At 30.6% G+C, this 22216-nt stretch overlaps 1 protein-coding gene across 10 annotated transcripts in view; it reads left to right on the top strand.

Annotated features, from left to right (window-relative positions):
• The window catches only part of LOC123265192, a 398621-nt gene that overhangs the window by 166943 nt on the left and 209462 nt on the right, over nt 1-22216 (top strand). The window contains exon 2 of one of the 10 annotated variants that reach the window (XM_044728847.1): nt 7017-7068. The exons of the other annotated variants lie outside the window; for them this stretch is intronic. The gene's annotated coding sequence lies outside the window, so the exon portion shown is untranslated. The remainder of the gene's footprint in view (nt 1-7016; nt 7069-22216) is intronic. 10 annotated transcript variants of the gene reach the window in all.

Genomic DNA, 22216 nt, shown 5'->3' with positions numbered 1-22216 from the left:
TCGACAGCGCTAAGACGCCTTTTTTTGACTTTAACCTAAAAAATTAACTGTAAGAGTTTGAACTCTTCTGATTAAATGAATTATTTTTAAATGAATTTTTATATTTTGAAATAATCGAATTAACTCAGAATTTATCACCAAAAAGTTTTGACTATTAGAATGTATCACTTTTGTAAACTTTTGTCTATTTGATTCTCAATAAAATCATTCAAGACATCAGAAATTCCATAACAACTTTTATTTTATCAAGCAATCCTAAATTTGTTCTAGAGTATACATTTTTTTTCAATAAGCCATAAATTGAAACGTTTTTCTGCAGCATCAGAAATGTCCATCTAAAAATTTTCTATGGCCAATTTTCATATCAAGTATGATCAAAACTTATCAAAAATCATATGAGAACACATCAAACCATTTAGAACATTATTTTCACGTGTGTTCACTGACCTTGACCCATTGAGGGTAACGCGGTGCGTTAGAAGGGTTCCCTCACGAAAAAAAAAAAAATATGAAACATATATAATGTGGATATATCCCAGAATATAACCAAGTGGGCGAATCTATTTATATTTTTTTAGTACCAAAATATTCCGATAGGTGGCGCAGAGTTGCAAAAGTTTCTCGCTACCAAAGAGTTGCTGTCGACGTTATATCTTCCAATTCAAGAAAAATTTATCTTAAAAATATTTCAGGATGTATCTTTTTTATATCTGCATCACATATTTTTTTTTTGTAGAGGTCCAATGAGTCTAGGTCCCTTGAGTGAGTCTTTTATTTTTTAGTACCAAAAAATTCCAATAGGTGGCGCAGAGTTGCAAAAGTTTCTCGCTACCAAAGAGTTGCTTCAGACCTTATATCTTCCAATAAAAGTATTTATCGACATTTTCAGTTCGTTTCAATTAATTTTATACGATAAACGAAATGAAATTTTTTTGACACAGCAGATGTGCTTGTGCTTGAAATTTTCTTCATAATTACACTTTTAAAGATAAATACTTTCCATAAATTTAACTTTAAAAACTATTTTTTCCTAGTCCCAGCAAAAATGATAAAATAAAAGCGAGTATTTTTTGCATTTCTTAATCGGTCGCTCCGCGTCTCGGGTTATGGCATAAGATTATTTTACGAGCCTGCGGTGCTGTGGCATCAGCTTTGACATATTTCTCTAAGCCCTTCGAGTGATTAACTTTACCTTTAACACGATTGCAAATGAACAGAACGGAAAAATTGAAGCGACTTATCCTTCCTGTGAAAAGAAATCGCGTGTCGAAAGTTTAAGTCTGACATACATCAGACTTGGAATGTAAGCATGGGTTTCATTGTTGATAAGGTGTTCTTCAGAGTCTACAAGGCTGTGGATGTACATAAATAAAGCGAAGAGAATTGAAGGGGTAAGTCTTCAGAAGGGCATTAGCGTCGTGGAATTAATTGATCGCAGGATATAGAAGTGGGTACTATACCTGATGGGTGAACCCTCACATGCTTGGAGGTCTCTCATTGCGCGAGGCCGAGGCGTGTCGGGGTAATATCGGTACTGGCTCGTACCAGTCAATATCCCCTTTTTTCCCCGGCAACCCTTACTTACCATGCTATTAACAACTCTGTACTCTGTACTCAGTACTCAGACCTCAGACCTCTGCACTCCTCAGTTTGCTCTTCGGCTTTCTGCTCACGATAATCTGATACTAGCCCACTCAAATTTCGATAGACTTTTGGTGCTGTCGTCATGGGACTTCTTATTCATGATGATGATAGGATACCTTCATCCTCACTTGCTTGAGCTCTTGCTCTTGCTCTTGCTCTTACCCTGCATTGAGTCTTCGCCAGGAGCGTTTGTTTGCTGTGGTCCTGGGGTGGAGGGTTATTAAGCTCGACCCACAGACCACATCACAGATAGCGTGTGTTGGGGTTTCAATAAGGGTCAAAACTCCCTTTTTGGATAACCAACTTGGTATTATTCTGCACCATGCCTATCTATCTTTGTGTCATTATATTTGCAGTATCATCTCAATTTTATATTTGCATATTGTAGGTAACCAATAGAAAAAATTCTTTTTTTTTTCTTTTATGAAAACAGTGACGAATTTTTATGGTCAGACGCAGTATTTACTTTCTTCTGACCCCTGCGGTGAATAATATAATATATCAAAGCACATAGAGAGTAAATGGTGCAGATCAAATCTCTATTTTATTTTCAATATTTTTTTTTTGCCGTACCATAAAGAAATTTTGAAGTAAAAGTTACAATTGATTTCGCTATGGCCAAAAATTGTGTTAAATAATCAAAAACAAAGTAAAAATCATCGATAGTGACATCGGTTTGAACGACGAACCGGGTCCAGCGACCAAATGTCAAGCCCCCGCTTAATTCTAGGTGAATCCCGAAAGCAGAAAACGGTTTACGACACTGTTTACAACAGCAAATCGCCCATAGTGCAAGATTTAAAAAACTATTTTCAAAAAAATGGATTGGTTATTGTTTTGGGGTCCAGCGAAGGCTATTTTTATTTATTTTGTCAGCAACGATACTCATTACTTCGCTCAATTTCTTACAGCAGAAGTTTAGTTAGACTCTAAATTTAAAATGAGTTTGCTTTACGACTAGTCACTGAATCATCTCAATAATATTTAACTTTTTATTGGCGATGTTTAAAATAAATAAAAGTATGAAGATATTGAAGAAAGACCAAGTGTGATACAGCGATTAGAAAATGGGAAAACAAACAGCCAAGTCCCAAAAATTTTACCCTTAAGAATGTTCATAATTCTTTCAAACATGCTGGGTCAATTACCGATTGACCAACACCACTGATGCAAGGTTGCAAATCTGATTTTGGTTTGACTGTTTGGAATTATTTTCAACTTTTGGGGAGTAGTTTTGATTATCAAACAAAGATTGGTTGTAATTACTCTAACATAACACCATCCAGTCCAAATGTTCCTTTGACAGTCTTATAGACATTTTCGACTAAGAAACGGGTCAATGTCATGAAAACTTGAGGTGTTCTAACAGCTTTTCTGAACTTGGTAAGTATTGATCCATAATTAGCAAACTTTCTGTGAAAATAGCGTAAAAAAAGAAACGTGTAGGGTAGCTTCTGTTCATGGGTAAAAAGTTTGCTTTAATTTTCGCAAAAGTTTCTCAAACAGTTATAAATAATTTAATGGCTTGAATAGAAAGTACAAAGGACTAAAAAAGCATTTATAATTTATAAAAACAATATAAACGTATACAATATCGATTATTAAACACAAGTTTCCAATAGAACGCATCTATAAGCCAGGGTATATCGAAAAGTATCATCATTTCTATATTAACTTAATAACAGCCGTAGTGTAGAGCAGTTTTAGTAGCAGCAGCCCGCCAGCCAGTCTATTCTCCCGATATTATTGCGATACGTACATAAATATATGTATGTATATAAACGGGGGAAGTATACTGAGACGGCATATCAGTAACAGCAGCAGCACTTTGGGTGCAATCACGAAACCAATTGGAATCGGTAAATATCGCAGCGGAGAGGAAACAATCTTCGGTTGTGTGAACTACTAGAGGTTTAGTCGCTACTTGCGAGTGTTTCAACTCAATTCATCGTTTCAACTCTGTATGTTCTCTGTAGATTCACTCCTTGTACACCACCGCAATATAAGTAGTATTAGAATGTGTATAAAGAGGTTGAAGGGAGGAAGCAAGGGGTTGCTGTAAGGAGGAGGGCGTGTGCTACACTAGTGGTTAAGGTGGGTCGAGTAGTTTAGTTGATACCTAGCCAGATATGTCCTTGAAGCATGCGAGCGCAATCACGCGGCCTCAACAATCAACAATCATTGTTTTGAGATTATTCATGTTGGATTCCTGTTACACCTCCTCCCCCACTGGGTTCATCTTATTGCTCTGGATATTAAACCGCGTTATTGCTTTCAATTAAATTTAGATGTTGCAGATCTATCCAAGTTTTATTTTTTCATTATAGAAACTCATAATTTAGTCAATTGTATCGAAATAACTTTCTAGCAAGAGATTTCTTGAAATTGATAAATTTATCTTGAAGTTCGCAATCTAAGCTTCTATTCAAGCTGCCTTATCTACTTTTAATGATTTTTAAAATTTATTTTGTGGCTTTTAAAATTTGGAATAATATTTCAAAAAATGAATTTTATGGGGTGGCTTTAAATAACTTTTAAATACCATCATGTCCTAGTTTTTTTAACAGACCTTCAAGCTTATGAAATAATATTTTGTTTGCACCTTAGTGATACTATTTCCAAAAGTGTTATTTACTTTTTTTCCGTCGGATGGTACTTTAATAAATTTAGTAAAGGTGGAACTCAGGTTGGATTGTCATCCGATAATTCTTCAGCGATTTAAGAGTAATTTTATGGAATAATTGATGAGTTATCTCTTGAATAAATGGGAAGAAGATATAAGTGATTATAATTTGGAAAAACATTGTCTCATTGGAATACATTAATTACTAAACATTCGACAATTGTCCAATTTAGTACCTCAATATTTATCAAATTACTTTGAAAATTTTTTTTAATAACATATTCACTTCTTGTTTTCCTCTTGATGACATTTCACAGAATATCAATTTTTATTGTATATTATTAAATGATGATTGTTAATCAATTTTTGCAGAAAGGTAAAGTTTGTTTTTTGAGTTATTGAAAAATTGAATTTTTTTATTATAGAAACTCATAATTCAGTCAATTGTATCGAAATAACTTTCTAGCGAGAGATTCCTTAAAATTGATAAATTTATCTTGAAGTTCGCAATCTAAGCTTCTATTCAAGCTGCCTTATCTACTTTTAATGATTTTTAAAATTTATTTTGTTGCTTTTAAAATTTGGAAAAATATTTCAAAAAATGAATTTTATGGGGTGGCTTTAAATAACTTTTAAATACCATCACGTCCTAGTTTTTTTAACAGACCTTCAAGCTCATGAAATAGTATTTTGTTTGCACCTTAGTGATACTATTTCCAAAAGTGTTATTTACTTTTTTTCCGTCGGATGATACTTTAATAAATTTAGTAAAGGTGGAACTCAGGTTGGATTGTCATCCGAAGATTCTTCAGCGATTTAAGAGTAATTTTATGGAATAATTAATGAGTTATCTCTTGAATAAATGGAAAGAAGATATAAGTGATTAAAATTTGCAAAAATATTGTCTCATTGGAATACTTTGATACTCAACATTCGACAATTATCCGATTTAGTACCCCAATATTTATCAAATTACTTTTCTTCAACATATGTCCTAATTATAGAACAAATTCATCTAGATCTTCCTATTAAGAGTGGATTACTTCAAAAATTAAACTCGAAGGTAATTTAAAATAATAAAAATGAGTAAACTTATTCGTTGGAGCTTAGCCAAATGATTCAGTCTAACAAAGTATCCAGGGAAAAAATCAGGAAGAATGAAACCGTGATAATGTCTTGATAATTGGAAAATAGTTCTTATCCATGGCAATAAATCAAACCGAGTCGGGGTTGACAAAGCAGTAGCACTGGGATACTCAAACAGCACGATGATATTGTTAACAACTTGGTCCGCCTTAAATTATGCCTCCTAGCTAATTACAGAGAAACGCGCTCATGACATTCGTGCACCGTGGCTACAATTAATTCACCAATTATCGCTTCATGTCTCCTTTTCTCATTTCCATCCTATACATCATACCCTTACATACACGCTCCCTATGTATAAATGTGTATATATAGACTAGTATTCGTGCAAAGAGGGATATATTCTGTTTGCCTTATTACATTGCATTCACCCTTTCCTTCTTTTATTCCTCTATGCTTACCCATAAACTATCGCTAACACCGACGGTAAATACAAATAACAGGGTGATTGAATCGGTGTATGAACGGTAAATGATTATGATTAGGTTGATATCATTTTGCTCAAAGTCAAACATAGAAATTTCCTTCTATCAATATAAATTAACTTTTACAAAACAAAAATAAAAATTATTATTTTTTTAAGCTTGAATTTTAATGGTAAGGTAAAAGCTCCAATTATTGACACTATTAGAAACAAAGTTATGATTTGATTTTTTTTTAAGCAATCAAATATCAATATCGTTGAATTTTATTTGTGGTAATGTCGCAAGTAATGTTTTTACTAATCAAATTTTTTAAAATTATAATCACTGATATTTACTAATTAATTTTAAATAATTAAATAGATTATCCGGAGACACCAATTATTGGCAGGTTAAAAAACTGATTGATCTAATTATTGACATACCTTCGACCCAATTATTGACACCTATACTAAGCATGCCTACAATCATCTGCTTATTCTTATTTATCCAATCTTATTATTAAGTAATCAATTTTATTAAAGTTTATTAATAATAATTTCCATAAATGATTAATTACTTTTAAAAATATAAAAATTAATTTAAAAATAATTTATTTAATCAGAAGAGTTCAAACTCTTACAGTTAATTTTTTAGGTTAAAGTCAAAAAAAGGCGTAATAGCGCTGTCGAATGGCTGTCAATATGAGATTCAACTTAAAAATTATCAACTAGTTATTGACACCCATTATTTAAATATTATAAAGCATACAATTAATTTCGATTATTCAATTTTATAAATTTTTCATATATTGTTAATTAAAAAAAAAAAAGATGATATTATTAGATGAAGAAATGAATTTAAACTCGGCATTTAAAAAAAATGCTTTTTTAATCAAAGTTGTTAAGAAAATAAACTTTCGTAAGCCAGTTTGATCAACTGGTGGTAACTTTATTTTTTTTAATAATTAATATTTAATATTTTGAACTGACAGTAATTTTTTTAAATTTTTTAATTAATTAGAATTTATTAAAAATTTATATGATAGTTATTCTTATACCAGATAATTGAATATATTTAAAAATAATTTAGGGTGTCAATATTTGGACCCTGTCTATAATTAGGTCTTTTACCTTAGATATTTAAATAAATTGAGTATTGGAAAATTAATTTTTGATTAATTATTTTTATTTCTGTTTCAGGTAAATACTAATCTATTCTTCTAATCACTACCCCAAAAGCGACCTCGAAGTGGTAAGTAAAAAAACCAAAAATCTAAACCGTGTAAATAGGATAAAATTACTAATTATAATTATAAATCTGATCAGTTAGTGTTGTTTCGGTATTGCGTGGTACTTGGTCGCGTGGGTTTTTGCGACAGGCACGGCCTCGCGTGATCCGACGTCCCTTTACGGATTGCACCCCTTGCGGTGCCGAAGGGAGCAGCGGGGCGGAATTTAAGTCCGTAGCATGATGTATTGTACGGAATCGTCTGCATGTGTGTTATGTATGCTACACAGAACATAGGACATAGGGGATGACAATTATACCTTACGGGTAATTATTGGGTTACAGTTAAACGGGCTGACCGAGCAGGCATGCGGTTTTTAATATTTTTTACCGCTAAATTGATAATTTTTTTTCAAGGGTAACGACCCGATTTTTAAACACTTCAAATAAAATTTATTATTATCTATATTATTAAGAGAATAAGCAAAATTTTGTGGCCAGTGTATTTATATGATAAAATGGGGTTTTATGGTCAAATTTGGTATCTTTAGATACATATTTAAAGAAAGACCTTGTATCTTGTGAACTATTGACATTTTTAAAGATATAAGCTCATCCCGATGTTACATTTATCAAGACCTTTCATTTAAGTACCCACATCAATTTTTCATATATTTATATATATATATATATATATATATATGGCCTTCATGGCCAATGAAATAAGTAAATAAATAATATATATATATATATATATATATATATATATATATATATATATATATATATATATACATATGAAAAATATATAAAAATGCATGTAGGTACTTAAATGAAAACTCTTGATAAGTGTATCATCAAAATGAGCTTATATCTTTGAAAATATCAATAATTAAGAAATGACTTTGTATCTTGTTAATTATTGACATTTTTAGAGATATAAGCTCATCCCGATGTTACACTTATTAAGACCTTTCATTTGAGTACCTACATCAATTTTTCATATATTTTATATATTTATATATATTATTACTCAAATGAAAGCTCTCGATGAGTGTAACATCGAGATGAGCTTATATCTTCAAAAATGTCAATAATTAAGAAAAGACCTTGTATCTTGCGAACTATTGACATTTTTAAAGATATAAGCTCATCCCTATGTTACACTCATGAAGACCTTGCATTTGAGTACCCACATCAATTTTTCATATATTTTATATATATATATATATATATATATATATATATATATATATATATATATATATATATATATATATATATATACATACATGAAAAATATATCAAAAATGCATGTTGGTACTCAAATGAAAGCTTTTGATGAGTATAACATCGGGATGAGCTTATATCTTTAAAATATATATTATATATATGTATATATGAAAAATATATCAAAAATGCATGTGGGTACTCAAATGAAAAGTTTTGATGAGTAGAACATCGGGATGAGCTTATATCTTTAAAAATGTCAATAACTAAGAAATTACCTTGTATTTTGTGAACTATTGACAATTTTAAAGATATAAGCGCATCCTGGTGTTACTTTTTTAAACGTCAAATGTGTTTATGCTTCGTGTGTTTTTGATGTTTATACATTTTTATATTATTACCCTACAAGTGAGGCGACAAAAAAATAATTACCAATCCAAAAGCTGAAGATAAGTGAAAAAAAAAAACGAGAGGGTTGTTAGAATAGCTGAAAACTAACCAATGACGTATAAAGTAACGATTAAAACAAACGTTACGTCAACCGGAGAGTTGAAGTCTAAGTAATTCTCGGCGGAGAAGATCGCGAGCTGTCTGTGCCCGAAAGTTGGACAGGATTGTGACGGGCGTAAAGAGACGTAATGGAGGGTGAAAAGTGTACGGGCAACATTCGTACATACACAGATATATATATATATATATATATATATATATATATACGTAAATTCAGAGAACGAGAAAGAGTAAAGGGTGACAGGTAGAGAAAGGGGATGCTAAAGACATGTATAATGCTTATGTGAGCAAGGTCCGTGGGAGATCACACGCGAACGCCTGTGCCACGTCCAACGCATAGCAGACACACGTCGCATCGTGGGTAAACGTGGGAAATGGCGTGTGCACACACTGAGACCGCCGGAGGGTGAGTGAGAGTTCAGGGTGGGTCCTCCATAATGCATGCACGCACTTGTATCATATCCTCGAACTCTTTATTTAAATTACTGTGTTTATGGGCGAAATCATTTAAAAATTTATAAACGCTCTTATACTGAAAAAAATTTTCTTTACCTTTATACTAATAAATTTTTTATTTAAAAAAAAAAATTTTTTTTCTTGAATTATCAGTGACTGCTATGGCTTGTGAACTAAAAAAAATTAAAATTTTGCTTTATTAAAAAATGAATTTTGTAAAATTGCACAGTACTTTCTTAAATATTGACGTTTCTAAAGATATAAGCTCATCCTGATGTTACACTCATCAAGAGCTTTCATTTGAATACCCACATGCATTTTTGATATATTTTTCATATATTCATATATATAATATATATTTCAAAGATATAAGCTCATCCCGATGTTACACTCATCAAGACCTTTCATTTGAGTACCCACATCAATTTTTCATATATTTATATAAATTATATATATGTATATATGAAAAATATATGAAAATGCATGTGGGTACTTAAATGAAAGCTCTTGATTATTGTAACATCGAGATGAGCTTATATCTTTAAAAATGTCAATAGTTTAAAAAGTACTGTGCAATTTAACAAAAGTCATTACTTAATAAACCAAAATTTTATTTATTTATAATTCACAAGTCACATAGACTGCAAGGTTGCTCATTATTCTTATAACACGAGTTCTAACGACGCAAACATTTTTTCTTTCTTTCCTTTTTTCTTATCAATTATCAAAGATAATTTTTTTTTCCTTTTTATGAATCAGCACTACAATTTTTTATTAAAAATTGAATCTGCGTTACGAGGCGTGTAATTTGGACTTTCTAAGCTTTTTTACAAGGTTCCCGTGATATTAAGCATATAAGTTTTAAAAAAACACCATTTTAGCCTCGTTACGTCATTACTATAGTAAGAATAATAAAGCCTGATAAATTCTTGTTTTTTTTTACTTCGTAAGTCAGCAATACAGTTGATTTTTTGATAAAAAATAAACCATAGAAATCCCAAGCTCCTTTTAATTAACAAACTTTGCTGAAATGCATACAAAAATCTAATAATAATAAATAATTAACAACAAAACCTACATGACAGTATAATATGATGGATGTGAAAGGATTCACGGTATCTAGAAATTCGATATAATTTCAAGGGTTGCTTGAAGATAGCCACTTTAGGTGGATAAACTGCAGGAAGAGAACTTGAGTACAGGGAAGCCTCAAGCATCCTACGGAAGTCTGGCTCTAATTAAGCGGCCCTCTCCTTACTCAGTGCCCACCCACAAGCTTCCCCCCGGCCAGCTCCTTCACTCATCATCTTTCATCCTGGCAGCGTCTACGTCTCAGTGATTGCCGAGCCTTTTCCTCTCTTTCTCTTTCTCCAACACTAGGCGTATCATATCCTTGATACCCACGAGATGGAGAGGAGTTGTAAGTTATAACGTTATAAGGATCTCTCGCGTGTTATCATATTCCTGATTGTTATGTCTTCGCGATATGCGATCGTGTGCAGCCAGAATTGATGCTCTGCAGTTACTAGTTTTTAGCCTTCACACTGAGAGACAATTTTATTTAATAGTAATAAAATTTTATTACTATTTAATAAAACGTTTATTTGGCTAATCCCAAAAAAAATTTATTAAATATTAATAAAATTTCCTTAAATACTAATAAATATTTTTTTAAATACTAATATATGTTTTATTAAATACTAATAAAATTTTATTAAATACTAATAAATTTTTCTTAGTATGTAAAAGATGTCTGTCAGAAAGACAACATAAAAGTCGGGAGTAAACAAATAGGTTAGGTTAGGATGTCTCGTTGAAAAATCTTAATATTATTTATTAAAAGATATTACTGTGAAAATATAATTGACTATATTATAATTGATACAAATTTATGTTATGTTATAAAACATAAATTATGTATTGTAATTAAGCACATTTAACTTTTATATGTTTATATAACTTAATAAATTAAATTGATCAATATTAATTTTTTTTTTGAGATTATTTGCTTACCGTCAAACTTTTGGAACAAATACAAATTACGCGTATTAATGACAGCAAACGAAAGCGACGCTTGTGGTTATTTTAATAAACACATATTAGTATTTAAGAAAATTTTATTAAATACTAATAAAATTTTATTTATATGAAATATAATTTTATTAATATTAACTAAGTTTTTTTTTTTCAAGTCCAAATAAACTTTTTTATTACTATTAAATAAAATTGTCTCTCAGTGTCCCGAGAAAAAATGTTTCTATATAATCATATATAATTGTATATAATCATATATGACTATATATGATTATATATGGAATCACATATATAATTATATACAATTATATATAATCATATATAATTATATATAATCATACATGATTATATATGGAATTGTATATAAGATTATATATAATTATATATGACTATATATGGAGCAATATACAGCCATTCAGGATTATATATAGTTCCATATACAATTATATATAAGTATATATAATTATATATAATCATACATGATTATAAATGGAATTGTATATGAGGTCATATATAATCATATATAATTATAAATGACTATATATGGAGCAATATACAGCCATCCAAGATTATATATAATCCCATATATAATTATATATAAGTATATATAATTATATATGCTTATATATAATTAACATATATAAAAATTTTTTCTTTGAAAAAAAATTTTTTTTTGGTAATCACGAAAAGTGTAAAATGATGATCATAATTACGTTTAAATAATTCTGAAATACAAAATTTGTTACATTTCCTATGAGATGTTTTGGTCTGCTCCGCTACTACCTAATAGTAAAATCATTATTTATTTTATTATTTAAATAAGTGTTATATTATAATGAGATTCGGTCAAATAAATAAATTATGAATTATGACTATCCAAATATATTATATAATCAATTTTTATATTTTATTTATGATAAACTCATATGATACATTATGTAGATCATAGAATCATTGTCATCTAAGACAGCAGCACAGCAGACAGAAACTTCAAGACGCACGGAGATCACTAAAGTTAAGCAGCATTGAGCAGGGTTAATAGTTGGATGGGTGACCGTTGGTGTTATAGCCGTAAAATTATAACTAGATTTTTTTTTTTGCATTATAATTGGTTACAGAGAATTGCGTAGGATCATATTAAATACTATATCCATAAAATTAACCCAATAATTAATCAGATGTAATAAATATATAATTAAATATTGTTATATATAATTATATATGATTATATTTGGCCATTTTTCATATATAATCATATATAACCAATTTATATATAAATATATATAATTATATATAAATATTTTTTCTCGGGGTATCATTTCTCTCGAATTTCTTCATCGCTGGAACCACGAGAGCTCTCTCTTAATTGATTAATTATCTTTCTCCAGCCTTTTTACTCGGAATTTTTTAACTCAACAGTGTTTATTCTTAAAGTTCACTCAACCAGCCGTTAATTGCGCTGAGAATCATTTCCTATAGACAAGGTATAGGCTTTTCTTAATTGGGCTTTAATTATGCAAATAATTCGCTCAGTTGACATATTTGTCGAAAATAAATAATTAAAATTGCAAACTAAAGGTGAATATTGGCTTTATATTGTCAGACAAACTTTCTACATTACTTACACACGTTAATAAATAATATGAATTTATTTTTAAGTAAAAAGATTTATATTATTACTTTTAATGTTGTAACCCAAGATAATCTACCAATTGTTGAGTAATTGCAATTTTAAATGAATTGATACAAATTTTTTAAAATTAAAAGCAAACACAACTCCGGGCGTGAGTCTCTTGATAAAGTGTTAAATAATAATAATCTCTGATATTTTAATTGTTGATAAATTAATAATCTGTTTGATATAAGTAATCACTGGAAAGTTATCGAAAAATATTGGCTGTTAGACGTCTGACCTTTTTTATTAAGTGTTTGGCGATGGTGCAGGGAGGAAAAGTGGGCGGTGCAAACACTAAAAATCTCTGTTGTCTGGCTTCAAATATTTTATTTATTTATTAACAATTATTTTAAATTCGGCATTAATTCTAGAGTATTTTTTTGATGGTATTGCCAGAAGAAATAACCCAACCAGTGTATCTTTTAAATCACTTGATTTTAGTGTTTAGTATTAAATTAGCGGCGTTTTCTGAAGTCAGTCCTCTGGACTTGTTACTTTTAAATTATTAAAAATACCGATTGTAAGCAATTGCAGGGACAGTGCTCTGCCGAAATTAATCTGAGGGCTGACTTTTTACATTTTGCCGAGTGTTCCATCACCATTTATTACATCCAAGTTATTTATGGTACTTTGGCGGCGAGGAAATAAGAAATTTATAGACTGTCCTGATTAATATAAAAAAAAAATTCCAGAAAAATGTATCGGCCTCGAATTACTGATACTGACAAAATACTTGAATGAGTGATTAATAAAATGAATTGACAGTAAAAAAATTGTTAAGAGTTAAAAAAAAAAACTTGATTATGAAATTAAGATTGTTAATTTTTGATAAGAGTAAAAATGTCACCGTCTGAATTTTATCAATTTCAATAATAAAGGTCATCAAGTAATCATGTAATGAAATCTGACACTTTAATTACTGATTGAATTTAAATATTTAAACATTAATGATTAATAACTTTTAACTTTATCACTAAAGTTCAATAATTATTAATCACATAAATATTAAAGCAAAAATTTAATTTAAATAATAATAATAACAATAAATCTGAGTGAATAGAAGTACATTTAGTGTATAGGACGTTAATCAAGGGCCGTATTTGCGTTCTATAATCCTTGGTCTGCTAAGAGGGTAAAATCTGAAAGCTTAGTGGAATCTCCTTTCGCTCTACTAAGTCTTGCCTCACTACACCCTCCAAAGAATTACAAAATATGGAAGAGAATCTTTGCTCTAAGACGTAATACCTCAGCATTATTGCTCGTCTCAATATTGTAAAAACCAATACAACGAAGAGATCTTTTCCTACACGGAAAAAAAAATTTCGTTCTGGTAACAAAATTGTAGAGTTACTATAACTATACATAGTTTACTGTTTGTTATAGAGTTGCAGTAACAAAATTTTATTTAGTTCTGATAACTAAATGTTGTTGAGCTCTCAGAGCTCAACGGGATTGTTCCGAGAGACAAACGGTACAGTTGGGAGGGCTTTACGTTGCGCAGTAGTCGAGTGCGCTGATATATTTCATAACCTTCGAAAATGACCTACATAATTATTTTGTTACTCATCCATATTATTAAAAATATATGAGGAGAATTAAGTTTCCAGTTTATTTATTTAAGGGAATAGGTATTTTTTTTTGTCAAATTGAATTTCGTTAGAACGGTTTTGTATTTATGGTTTTTCAAGGTTCATTTGCAGTGACTGTTAATTTAATTTATTAGTATAATATATTGTGATTGTGATCATTTTTATTTGTAATATAAGTTCTATTATTATTTTATTTATATTATAATACTATTCTTATTTGTCATATACAATTATTATTGGCAATATAAATTCATTCTGCTAGATTTATTTATTAAATTATCAATATTAAATCGTTATAGATTTGTTAAAATTTGTTATAGTCTTAGAACGATCCTGTAGAGTTGTGAGAGGTAAATAACGTTGAGCTATCAGAGCTCAACGACATAGAGTCATTGAAGCTAAACGGTATTGTTACCATAAGAAAACGTTAACCTAAATGGAAAAAAAATTTCGTTTTGGGGAACTAAATTGTAAAGTTACCATAACTATACACAGTTTACTGTTTGTTATAGAGTTACAGTAACAAAATTTTATTTAGTTCTGATAACTAAATGTTGTTGAGCCTTCAGAGCTCAACGGGATTGTTCCGAGAGGCAAACGGTACAGTTGGGAGGGCTTTACGTTGCGCAGTAGTCGAGTGCGCTGACATATTTCATAACCTTCGAAAATGACGAGCATAATTATTTTGTTACTCATCCATATTATTAAAAATATATGAAGACAATTAGGTTTCCAGTTTATTTATTTAAGGAAATAGGTATTTTTTTTTTGTCAAATTGAATTTCGTTAGAACGGTTTTGTATTTATGGTTTTTCAAGGTTCATTTGCAGTGACTGTTAATTTAATTAATTAGTATAATATATTGTGATATGTATTGTGATTGTGATAATTTTTATTTGTAATATAAGTTCTATTATTATTTTATTTCTATCATAACACTATTCTTATTTGTCATATACAATTATTATTGGCAATATAAATTCGTTCTGCTGGATTTATTTATTAAATTATCAATATTAAATCGTTATAGATTTGTTAAAATTTGTTATAATCTCAGAATGATCCTGTAGAGTTATGAGAGGTAAATAACGTTGAGCTCTGAGAGCTCAACGATATAGAGTTATAGAAGCCAAACGGTATTGTTACCATAAGAAAGCGTTAACCTACTGGAACTTTTTACAACTAACTGTCTACTATAGAGTTCCCGTAGCTAAATTTTTTTCCCCATGTACCTTTCCGAGAACGCAAACAGTAGATTTAATTTTAACAAGTGAATTTTAAGTCTCGTAAAAAATTCGGGAATTATTTATATGTTTATAATGTCCAAGAATTGAGCAAGCCCGCCGGGAAAAGACAAACTCTCTATCATCGAGTCTTATTGATAATTCACGAGGTTTGCCCATTATCGAGGGTTACCACTCCCTCTTTACTTGTCTGTCATCCACACGAGGGATGTCTTTTCTCACTTGATCAATAGTTTTTACTTTCTCTTGTTATTTTTATTTAAATTCACTATAGTTTTATAAATAAACTCAATTTGACGAAGAAAGGATTAAGCAAAACAAAAAGTGTTTCTTTAAATAAAAAAAAATTTTTTAAACTGCTCCGATAATTGTAATTGCATTGAAAAAGTTCTGCAACAATAAAACTATTATTAAATTTATTTTTAAAACCAATAAAAGGGTTATACTTTTAACTGCTTATGTTTTCATACATCTGTACAAAGAGACATGAATAAGTTATCACTTGAGCTTATAGTTTGGTTTTGTGGACGGATTATCAAATCGAAACTCGGAATTAAGAGGCTGTTTTTTTTTTTTTTTTTTTTAGAATTTTGTCTTTATTTTATTGAATATGGCATCGCACCTCGTAGTCTATTTATGTCTTTATATTGGAGGGTAAGGGATCACACGAATAGGAGCTACCCCGTAGACTTGTAATCCTATATCCACTCGACGATAATTCTCTAGTCGGCATGCGATCGTTACTTAAACGCCACGACTATAACGTATCCACCCACGACAATTTGGAACCGATCAAATACTCTATGTTTTTATTATCGTCAATATCAAGTCCAAGGTTTTGATTACATTTTTTTCTTTAATTTTATTGTAATATACACAGAAAAAATAAGATGATACTGAATATCATCCCAAATTATACTGCGTGATATCTGGATTATACTAGCTACTATCTGAAATTTCACTCAGTATATTCTGGGATGATATCCAGTGTCATCTTGTTTTTTTCGTGCACAAAAAGGAATATTTTTTTTTAAGTTTAGATTTGTTAAAAAATGATCCAACGTTTGTAAAAAGTCATTGATATATAGCGAAGAATGCCCACATGATAACACTTTACCTGAGACATTTTTTGATAAGATCGGAAGTAAGTATCAGTAAAACTTAAGTATTTAATTGATGTTACAATTATGGTCGCTTTGATAGAAGTTGAGTGGGGATATCTAATCGTATTCATTAGACATAAAGTAAACCATCGTGTTCAATTTAGTTCGTAAGCAAAGTCTCAATCGAATTGTTGTTACCAAATTGGTCTTGACAATACATACGACATAAAATTTGATAAAATGCTTATTTTTAATAAGAAAGAAAAAGCTACCTGATGTAAGTAAAAAATCTAATCTAAAAATAGAATATTTTAAGATAATTGTATAATTTCTCACTATTTTTCCAGTCGTAACATCAAAACTCAACATGCATTCAACGGGCATGATCATTACTTATTCTGCATTAATTTTGACATTTTTTATCATTGGGTTTGGAAAGGCATCTTCAAATGTTAGCTCTAAAATTGACGACCTGAAGACCCGTGAATTTACGAGTACTTAAATTATAATATACCGAAATCCGGCGACACTTTTAAACAGTTCAGTTTATTTTTTAACTACTTGATTCATCGATTTAGAGGCGACTCCAAAATTGAAATCAGCTACAGGTTTTGACAATGACAGTAAAAGTCAACCTAATAACCACGGTATGCTTATGAACAATAAATGTCTCGATGGTACAGAACGTCTTTCAAATGGGGAGTGTTTACCTGAGTTTAGATAAGCGAATTAACTCAGAACTTATCACCAAAAGTATTGACTATTAGTATGTATCACTTTTGTAAACTTTTGTCTATTTGATTCTCAATAAAATCATTCAAGACTTATCAGAAATTCCATAACAACTTTTATTTTATCAAGCAATCCTAAATTTGTTCTAAAGTATACATTTATTTTCAATAAGCTATGAATTAAAACGTTTTTCTGCAGCATCAGAAATGTCCATCTAAAAATTTTCTATGGCCAATTTTCATATCAGGTATGATCAAAACTTATCAAAAAATCATTTAAGAACACATCAAACCATTTAGAACATTATTTTCACGTGTGTTCACTGACCTTGACCCATTGAGGGTAACGTGGTGCGTTAGAAGGCTTCCCTCACGAAAAAAAAAAAAATATGAAACATATATAATGTGGATATATCCCAGAATATAACCAAGTGAGCGAATCTATTTATATTTTTTTAGTACCAAAAGATTCCGATAGGTGGCGCAGAGTTGCAAAAGTTTCTCGCTATCAAAGAGTTGCTTTCGACGTTATATCTTCCAATTCAAGAAAAATTTATCTTAAAAATATTTCAGGATGTATCTGCATCACATATTTTTTTTGTAGAGGTGCAATGAGTCTAGGTCCCTTGAGTAAGACTTTTATTTTTTAGTACCAAAAAATTCTGATAGGTGGCGCAGAGTTGCAAAAGTTTCTCTCTACCAAAGAGTTGCTTCGGACGTTATATCTTCCAATAAAAGTATCTCTCGAAATTTTCAGTTCTTTTCAATTAATTTTATACGATAAACGAAATGAAATTTTTTTGACACATCAGATGTGCTTGTGCTTGAAATTTTTTTAATAATTACACTTTTAAAGATAAATACTTTCCATAAATTTAACTTTAAAGACTATTTCTTCTGAGTCCCAGCAAAAATGATAAAATAAAAGCGAATATTTTTTGTATTGCTTAATCGGTCGCTCCGCGTCTCGGGTTATCGCTTAAGATTATTTTACGAGCTTGCGGTGCTGTGGCATCAGCTGGGACCTCCCGATCCAAAGCATATCTCTAGACTTACTTCTATCCAGTTAATAATCCAACTCCCCCATAGAGTTTTTTTATTTTGCAACCCCCTTGTCCTTATTACTCAGCCTCAGCCACTGTCTTACTTTTCCTTGCCAGTGTCATGTACCGGGAAAATTTTCAAGCCATTTATTTATGTCAATACTCTCGAGTAAGTGTGTGTGCTCAGAAGTTTTAATTGTTAATACAACATTGATGGAGGGTATATTTTATGCCAAGGAAGGCATTAACCTTAATGAAGTCGAGACAAAGCTTGGCTGGACAAAAGCTAGAGCATAATTATCCTAGCGAATGCCCACTGCTAGACCATAAATGAAAGGAGTTGACGTTCAAGTAAAAGCTCCAAGTCCTAGAGACTCAATCGCAGTCTTTCTCAGCGGAGCTGACTGGGCTTTCATCGAGTTAGCTACTGCCCAGCAGCCCTATCCCCAGGGCTGGAACAAAGTTTTCCCAGTAAACGGGCTTCACCGCACTATTTTCTCCCTCCTTTTCACCACCTGCTTCTGTTACTTAATCTAGGAGCAAAGCTGAAGAAACTTTCTCGGGAGCTGATGCTGGGCTTCTTTGTGACTTGCTACTGGTCCAACATGTCGTCCGTCAATAAGCAAGCTTTGCTACTATTCGTTAATTACTGCAAAGTGCAGTATTTTACTTTTTGGTAAATTTCATGAAGGAACAAACACGATAACTTTTGAAAAAATCAATTTTTTAACTCAATTTATTTTTTAATCTCTTTATCAGACTAAAAGGAAGTTCCGTATTGGAAATTGCAGCTTAATATTGTTTTGTTTAATTATAATAAATTTTTTTCGGCTGGCAGTTGGAGAAATTTTCTGTCCTTTGAGCAATCATATAGAAAAATTTATTTGTAAACACAGCTTGAAGACAGCTGATACTATACTCAATTGTTTAACTGGCTGACCGCCGATACAATCTTTCATTGGTTCTTTTTTATGATTCACAATCGGAACGAAAGAGGGCGTTTAATTCGTATGAAAAAATTCCGCGCGAAAATTTAAACGAGCTTTAAAGAATAATTGTAAATAAAATTTCTTGTAATTAACTCATCAAAATTATTTTTTTAATAGATTAATTGCTATTTTAACACAAAAAAGTGGTTTTAATAGCTTAGTATAGATTTTCAATTTTTTATGGAGGGACAAGCATGATAACTTTTGAAAAAATCAATTTTTCAACTCAATTTATTTTTTAATCTCTTCGTTAGACTAATAAGGAGTTCCGTATTGAAAATTGCAGCTTAATATTGTATTGTTTAATTATTATTAATTTTTTTTTGCTAGCAGTTGCAATCTAACAAGCTTTAACACAAATATGAAAATTAGCCTCATCACAAATTTTTCCACAGATTATCAAGATCTCAGTTGACAGACACCTGGAACAGCAATGAATTAATTGTATAATAAAATTCAAATTTAAAATTCATCTGCATAAGACTTCCCTTCCCAATTTCAGAGATTGATAATTTTTCTTGGTCTTCTCGGTAAAATGGATGCTGTCATTGAAAATATTATTCGGCAGATGAATAAGAAAATTGAGATGAGAAGCAATTACAGTATTTTCAAGGAGAACGAATTCTCAGACAGCTCCGACTCGTTTACCCTCTTATAGCATCAGCAACCGGGAGGACTGCGTTACACGGGAATCGACGTTCAGCCGTATGTAAATTAGACGCCTTCATCTCATCTCTCGGCATATGGGTTCTTCGGGGTTTGTATTCTAATTTCGTGGCTTTGGTTTTCGTGCGTTTCTTAGCTTTATACTGCATCTTCCACACAGCCGTAGTAAATCGCTTTTCCTAATCCCATCCTCAACAATTTTACCGTCTCCATCTCTTCTTATCTTTGTTCTCCTTCTTATAACGCCGTTTCTATTCAATTCCTTAAACTCGAACCACCTTGAACCAAGAATAGAATCTCCATTGCTTCCCTGTTGAATTCCGTCAGCTGGAGACGCCCGGTGAGGTGATCCGGTGTTTTTAATACACCTAAAATTAAAATTAGGCCTCGATTTGCATTCGGTAATGGGAAAAGAAAACACCCAGTCCAAGCTAATACCTTTTTTAGTCTTTCATATTTTTATTTAGCTTTCTTATCTTTTTCCCCTACCAACATCTAGACAGAGATAGGCTCTATACTGATAAAAGAGCACAAGTAGATTATAAGAGACGAGGAAAAATAATGTTAGCGTGTAACGAAGAGAAAATTACAAGGGGAACATTTTCAATGTTCAGTGAATGTACTTGAGCTAAAACTCTCTTCAAGCCTGATCCAAAAAACATGCGATGAAAAAATGATAGTTGCATTCTTGTTACTCTGTAATAAAAGACCAACCTGTCAACTAGTAATTTACCGTATGAATAATCTAGTCTTTTTTCTATCATTCAATTTTTCCCATTAATATTCCACAAGGTATCGTGACACGGAAGTATCGATTGGTAGAAGCACAGTGAGCACACAGATAGTTAGTTGTAAAAAGTTCCAGTAGGTTAACGCTTTCTTATGGTAACAATACTGTTTGGCTCTTATAACTCTATATCGTTGAGCTCTGAGAGTTCAACGTTATTTACCTCTCACAACTCTACAGGATCGATCTGAGATTATAACAAATTTTAACAAATCTATAACGATTTAATATTGATAATTTAATAAATAAATCCAGCAGAACGAATTTATATTGCCAATAATAATTGTATATGACAAATAAGAATAGTATTATAATAGAAATCAAATAATAATAGTACTTATATTACAAATAAAAATTATCACAATCACAATATATATCACAATATATTATACTAATAAATTAAATTAACAGTCACTGCAAATAAACCTTAAAAACCATAAATACAAAACCGTTCTAACGAAATTCAATTTGACAAAAAAAAATACCTATTTCCTTAAATAAATAAACTGGAAACTTAATTGTCCTCATATATTTTCAATAATATGGATGAGTAACAAAATAATTATGTAGGTCATTTTCGAAGGTTATGAAATATGTCAGCGCACTCCACTACTGCGCAACGTAAAGCCCTCCCAACTGTACCGTTTGTCTCTCGGAACAATCCCGTTGAGCTCTGAGAGCTCAACAACATTTAGTTATCAGAACTAAATAAAATTTTGTTACTGTAACCCTATAACAAACAGTAAGCTGTTTATAGTTATGGTAACTCTACAATTTAATTCCCAAAACGAAATTTTTTTTCCATGTAGGTTAACGTTTTCTTATGGTAACAATATCGTTTGGCTCCGATAACTCTATGTCGTTGAGCTCTGAGAGCTCAACGTTATTTACCTCTCACAACTCTAAAGGATAGTTCTAAGACTATAACAAATTTCAACAAATCTATAACGATTTAATATTGATAATTTAATAAATAAATCCAGCAGAACGAATTTATATTGCCAATAATAATTGTATATGACAAATAAGAATAGTATTATAATAGAAATAAAATAATAATAGAACTTATATTACAAATAAAAATTATCACAATCCCAATATATATCACAATATAT

This window comes from Cotesia glomerata, linkage group LG5 (genome assembly GCF_020080835.1).
Source record: "Cotesia glomerata isolate CgM1 linkage group LG5, MPM_Cglom_v2.3, whole genome shotgun sequence".
Classification (NCBI taxonomy): Eukaryota; Metazoa; Arthropoda; class Insecta; order Hymenoptera; family Braconidae; genus Cotesia; species Cotesia glomerata.
The sequence above is the reverse complement of the archived record's forward strand: the minus strand, read 5'-3'. Positions and strand labels throughout refer to the sequence as shown.